The sequence below is a fragment of the Hemitrygon akajei genome, chromosome 13 (genome assembly GCF_048418815.1).
Source record: "Hemitrygon akajei chromosome 13, sHemAka1.3, whole genome shotgun sequence".
Classification (NCBI taxonomy): domain Eukaryota; kingdom Metazoa; phylum Chordata; class Chondrichthyes; order Myliobatiformes; family Dasyatidae; genus Hemitrygon; species Hemitrygon akajei.
Window position 1 is genome coordinate 10,577,496 of NC_133136.1, and position 6,597 is coordinate 10,584,092.

The 6,597-nt window shown below is 40.2% G+C and overlaps 1 long non-coding RNA gene across 1 annotated transcript in view; it reads right to left on the minus strand.

Annotated features, from left to right (window-relative positions):
- Positions 1 to 150, minus strand: part of LOC140737464 (uncharacterized) — a 15,719-nt gene extending 15,569 nt beyond the window's left edge. The window contains exon 1 of the long non-coding RNA XR_012101162.1: positions 30 to 150. This is a non-coding gene — a long non-coding RNA (uncharacterized lncRNA). The remainder of the gene's footprint in view (positions 1 to 29) is intronic.
- Positions 151 to 6,597: the final 6,447 nt, after the last annotated feature.

Here is a 6,597-nt window from a genome sequence, read left to right on the forward strand (position 1 = left end):
TTTTGGATGCAGTTCAATATCATACAAACCTCTAGAAGCTGCACTCTGTTAATGCAAAAACTTGCTTCATTCCTGACTGGGAGATTTTGAAGGCTTTCTTTGGTGCTTCTCAAACTTCAAAGCATTCAGTTACTTGTGGGAAAATACAACGTTGTGCATTCACATTATTCCACGTAGCCCTGTGAAATGCAGATCAGAACTTTATTGTGAGTGTGAGAATAATCTTGGTGTAGAATAAAGTGAGTGAATATATTTAAAGCAGAGGTTCATAGGTTCTTGATTAATAAGGATGGAAAATGTTACAGGGAGAAGACAGGAGAATAGGGTTGAATGGGAAAATAAATCTACCAAGTTGAAATGGCAGAGCAGAACTGATGGGCCAAATGGCCTAATCTTACTCCTACAGTACTGTGCAAGTCTTAGGTAGATTTATCAACGTGGAGTTGAGAGCAAGCTTGTAAATCTGGCGGAAGCAAAGGATATGGGGAATGGTGAGGGTCGAGCGCCATGGGAGTGGTGTGGGACGGGTGGCAGAGAAGGAGTGCCAAAAGTGGGGGTTAGATTGTTTCATTCCAAACAATTGGTTTATTCATCATTACAGGATGTCTCTCTGGTGCTTCCCACACCCTCCCCTCTCCCTTCCCCCTTTCCCAACCATGCTTCTCCTCTCCCTGTCTCCTTCCCACTCTCTGTTTGCTATGGAGACCCATATCAGAATCAGATTTATCACATATGTCATGATTTTTTTTTGCAGCAACAGCACAGTGAAATAAATAATATGACTACAGTGCTGTGCGCAAGTCTTAGACATCCTGGCTGTATACTTGTATCTAAGACTTTTGCACATTGTACATGTGATGGTATTATTTCTTTATTGCCTGTTATTCATTCCCCATTCTCACTTCACCTGTACTTCAGCTTCCTGTTTAAAGTATACTGTATATTTATATTAACTTTTGTTGTTCGCTTTGATAATCGTAATCATTTTTGTCCTTCCTTATTAGCTTTTTAGCCTCTTCTCAAATGTCAGCTCCACTGCCCTTCTCACTTTGTATGCCACACACTCAATGCTGGAAGAACTCAGCAGGCCAGACAGAATCTATGGAAAAAGGTACAGTCGACATTTTGGGCTGAGACCCTTCATCTGTACCTTTTTCCACAGATGCTGCCTGGCCTGCTGAGTTCCTCCAGCATTTTGTGTCTGTTGTTTGGATTTCCAGCCTCTGCAGATTCTCCCTTGTTTGTCACTTTGAATGGCCTAGTTTTTGATTCAATATTTTCTTTGATCTCCTTTGTTAGCAGTAAATCATTCATCCTGCTCGCTGAATCCCTCTTTCGAATTGGGATAAACTTCCAATGAGCATCATGAATCACTGCATAAATATCTGCCTCACTCATAATCCATTTACTCAATCCACTCTAAACAATTCTACTTCCATACCTTTGTAATTCTCCTTAATTAAATTAGTTGGTTTATTTTATTTGTTGAGATACAGCATGGAACAGGCTCGTTTGGCTCTTCAAGCTACGGCAGCCAGCTACTCCTGATTTAACCTGAGCCTCGTCATGTGACAATTTACAATGATCAATTAACCTACCAACCAGTACGTCTTTAAACTGTGGGTGGAAACCAGAGCACCTGGAAGAAACCCATGTGGTCACATGGACAATGTACAATCTCCTTACAGACACTAGTTTTGGATCTTGAGTTCTACCCTTCAGACATTGTCTGGATTCATTACTTCCTCAAAGTTCAAAGTAAATTTATTATTAAAGACTGTTTAACAACCTTGAGATTCATTCTCTTGCAAGCACCCACAGGAAATTTTCACAAACCTCCTTTGAACCGTCTCCAGTTTCAGCACATCCTTTCTAAGATAAGGGCCACAAGACTGCTCACAATACTCCAAGTGAGTCCTCACCAATACTTTATAAAATCTCAATGTTACATCATTTTAAGAATAACTTTGAATTAAAGCTTTCAACAAATGCTAAGAGATATAATATTAATTCAGAACACCCATTAATGATTGTCCCACTGCAAACAGTTACAGTTAACATTTTAAAGTCTGCTCATCATAATCATTATGTTCCATGTTGTAAGACGTGGGTGATCATGGTCTTGACCATGATTGTTCTTGGCAAATTTTTCTACAGAAGTGGTTTGCCATTGCCTTCTGCTGGGCAGTTTCTTTATAAGTCGGGTGACCCCAGCCATTATCAATACTCTTCAGGGAGAAAGTCTGCAAGTTCTGGAAATCCAAAGCAACACACACAAAATACTGGAAGAACTCAGCAGGTCAGGCAGCATCTATAGAAATTAAAAAACAGTCGACATTTTGGGCCAAGACCCTTCTTCAGGACTGAAATGGAAGTGGGAAGATGCCAGAATAAAAAAGCATGTGAGGAGAAAGAGGTTAGCTAGAAGGTGATAGGTGAAGCCAAGTGGGTGGGAAAGGCAGGTGAGAAGAGGTAAAAGGCCAGAATGGGGAATAGAGGAGGGGATAGGGAGGGAAAAATATTGATCTTCACGCCATCAGGTTCGAGGTTACCCAGATGTAATATAAGGTGTGGCTCTTGGCAGAAGAGGAGGCTATGGACTGACATGTTGAAACGGGAATGGGAAGTTCCATTTTTAGCTTTTAGAGCAGAGGTGCTCAACGAAGTGGCCCTTAGTTTATGATGGGTCTCACCAATGTAAAGGAGGCTGCATTGAGAGCACTGGTCACGATAGGTGACCCCTGCAGATTCACCGGTGAAGGGTTCCCTCAGCTAGAAGGACTTAAATAGAGGAGGTGAATCGGCAGGAGTGGCACTCAGGTCACTTGTGGGATAAGTACCGTGAGAGAGATTAGTAGGATGTGATGAATAGACAAAGGAATCACAGAGGGAACAATCGCTGCACAGAGCGGGGGCGAGAAGGGGGGACGTAAAGATATATGTAGTACTAAGATCCCTTTGGAGATGGCAGGAGTTGCGGAGGATGATGTGTTGGATGAGGAGGCTCCTGGGGTGGTAGGTAAAGACAAGATGAAATCTATCACTGTTAAGGCAGTGGGAAGATGGGGGAGTGTGGATATTTGGGAAATGGAGGAGATGCAACTGAGGGCAACATCAATAATGGAGGAAGGGAAACCCTGCTCTTCGAAAAAGGTGTCCTGGAAAGGAAGGCCACTTCCTGGGAACATTTGCGGCAGAGGCAAAGGAACTAAGGAAAGGAAATAACAATTTTGCAGGATATAGGATGGGAAGAGACATAGTCAAGATAACAGTGGGAATTGGTAGGTTCTCTTCAGAGATTGTCTGCCTGACGCTAGTGGTCGCAGAACCAGAACTTGTGATATGCAGCAGCTGCTCAAACGACCATCCACCACCTGCTCCCACAGCTTCACATGACCCTGATCAGGGGGCTGAGCAGGTGCAACATCTTGCCCAAGGGTGACCTGCAGGCTAGTGGAGCAAGAGAGTGCCTTACACCTTCTTTGGTAGGCACCCCTCCACACAATCCAAGTCTGTTACATTGCTGAAAAGGATTTTTACTGGGAGAGTTTCAGGAAAAATTAGTGAAATCTTTTGCAGTATTCAAATTCAAGTTGAAGAGTGTCTGTGCTTTATTTATTAAGCATGATCTTAATTACAACAGAAGAAGCTTCGTGAGCACGGGCTCGAAGCATGCTCAGCATTTTAAATCGAAGCAGTCATGAAAAGCTTGCCAGAGCATCTATTAACAGAGTTCTGATTAATTGTCCTTACCAGATTTAGAGAGATAAAATAGCTACTCTATTAATTACAATGATTATTATTTACTGGAAAATGAGATTTTCTCCAAAATGTAAGAGTGAACAAATTAATAATCTACTATAAGAAAGAACTATTTTATCTTCATGAGCAAGATTAGTGTTCAATAGTTTTCCCGCTAATAAAATTATTCATTATCACTGATGATAAATTAGCATTCTTCCAGCTAATATTTTAAATCTAAATACTATTATAACAGTAATGCGCCCTGTACAGGCCTTCTTAAGTTTATAATATTCAATAAGATGTTTAGATAATGGGTCTGCAAAGGATTTCATACCTTGTAATGGATTACTCATTTATCACAGTCAAATAAGATTATGTAGGAATGGGAAGCAGAAAGATCCTATCAGAAAATATGAAAATCTAACTTCGTATGTCAGTAAATTTATATTTCACCATATACTACCCCAGGATTCATTTTCATGTAGACACTCACAGCAAGTCCAAAGAAACACAATAGAATCATTGAAAAATTACACACAAAGACAAGCAACCAACATGCAAAAGACAACAGATTGTGCAAATTTAAAAGAAGAAAAAAATCAAAATAATAAAGACGATAAATAAGAAATAATATTGAGATCATGAGTTGCAGAGTCCTTGAAAGTGAGTCCACAGTTTGTGGAGCCAGTTCAGCGTTGGGGTAGGTGAAGTTGTCCACTCTGATTTCGGAGCCTGATGGTTGAGGGGTAGTAAGGCAAGAAATAGTGTTCTTATGAAACTTCAGGACTTGTATCTCCATAACTAGGGAGCAGCTACTCAACAGGAACAATAAGTTTATCTAGTGAATACCAGAGCCTTAAGTAGAAGGTTGAGTTAGTAGTAAGGAAGAGAAATGCAACATTAGCTTTCAACTCAAGAGGACTAGAATGTAAAAGCAAGGATCTGAAGCTGAGGTTTTACACTCAGTGGCCACTTTATTATGCACACTTGTACATCAGCTTGATAATGCAGTTATCTAATTGGCCAATCAGTGGCAGCAAATCATTCAGACATGGTCAAGAGGTTCAGTTGTTGTTCAGACAAAATATCCAAATCGGGAAAAAGTAGGATCTAAGTGGCTTTTGCTGTGGTGATGGTGCCTATCAAGTTAGTTTGAGTATCTCAGAAATTGCTAATCTCCCAGGATTTTCATGCACAACTGGCACTAGAATTTACAGAGAATGGTGTGATAAACAACAACAAAAAAATCCAGTGAGGGGCAGTTGTGCAGGCAAAAATGCATTGTTAATGGAGAGATCAAAGGAAGATGGCAAATTGGTTCAAGCTAACAGGAAGGTGACAGTAACTCAAATAGATAGATAGATAGATAGATAGATAGATAGATAGATAGATAGATAGATAGATAGATAGATAGATAGATAGATAGATAGATACTTTATTCATCCCCATGGGGAAATTCAACTTTTTTCCAATGTCCCATACACTTGTTGTAGCAAAACTAATTACATACAATACTTAACTCAGTAAAAAATATGATATGCATCTAAATCACTATCTCAAAAAGCATTAATAATAGCTTTTAAAAAGTTCTTAAGTCCTGGCGGTTGAATTGTAAAGCCTAATGGCATTGGGGAGTATTGACCTCTTCATCCTGTCTGAGGAGCATTGCATCGATAGTAACCTGTCGCTGAAACTGCTTCTCTGTCTCTGGATGGTGCTATGTAGAGGATGTTCAGAGTTTTCCATAATTGACCGTAGCCTACTCAGCGCCCTTCGCTCAGCTACCGATGTTAAACTCTCCAGTACTTTGCCCACGACAGAGCCCGCCTTCCTTACCAGCTTATTAAGACGTGAGGCGTCCCTCTTCTTAATGCTTCCTCCCCAACACGCCACTACAAAGAAGAGGGCGCTCTCCACAGCTGACCTTATTGTAACCTTATTATAACCACGTGTTACAACAGTGGTGTGCAGAAGAGCATTTCTGACTGCACAACACATTTGAACCTTGAAGGGGATGGGCTACAGCAGCAGAAGACCACAAACGTAGCACATTCAGTGACCACTTTATTGGGTACCTCCTGTACCCAATAAATAAAGAATTCAGGAGAAGTTCCACTGATGTACTTTGAATAACATTCTGACTGGTTACATCACTGTCTGATATGAATGTTCCACTGGACAGGGTCAGAAATAACTGTAGAGGGTTGTAAACTCAGGCAGCTCCATCATGGGCACTAGCCACCCCACCTTTGAGGAGGTCTTTAAAAGGTGAAGGCAGCATCCATCATTAAGGGCCCTCACGTTACAGGACGTACACTCTTTTCATTGCTACCATCAGTGAGCTGCAAAATAAGCCTGAAGAGCCATACTCAATGTTTTAGGTACAGCTTCAATAAGGACTCTATAACTCATGTCTTCAGTGTTATTTATTTACTTATTTATTTAGTATTAGTTGTTTTTTTTGCATTTGCACAGTTTGTTGCTTGTTTGGTCGTTTGTCAGTAGTTTTTTATTGATTCTGTTGCAATCCTTTTTTCTACTGTGTGTGCATGCAAGAACATGAATCTCAGGGTTACATATGGTGACATACTGTATATGTACTTTGATAATAAATTTACTTTGAACTTCGAACTTTGAAACTTGAACACACATACATTTAAGCAGTCCTATGACTGTATAGAATATACTTAAGTGGCCAGTAAAGTCTTCATCAAAAGCCAAATGGCTTGTTTTTTTTTCTCTCTTAATCAAAGCCATCAGAGCAAAACAAAGAGAATTAGAGGGGAAATCAAACACTGGCAACAGAAAACAAAAGGGAATTAAAAGAGAAAATGAACCATATTCACCCTAATG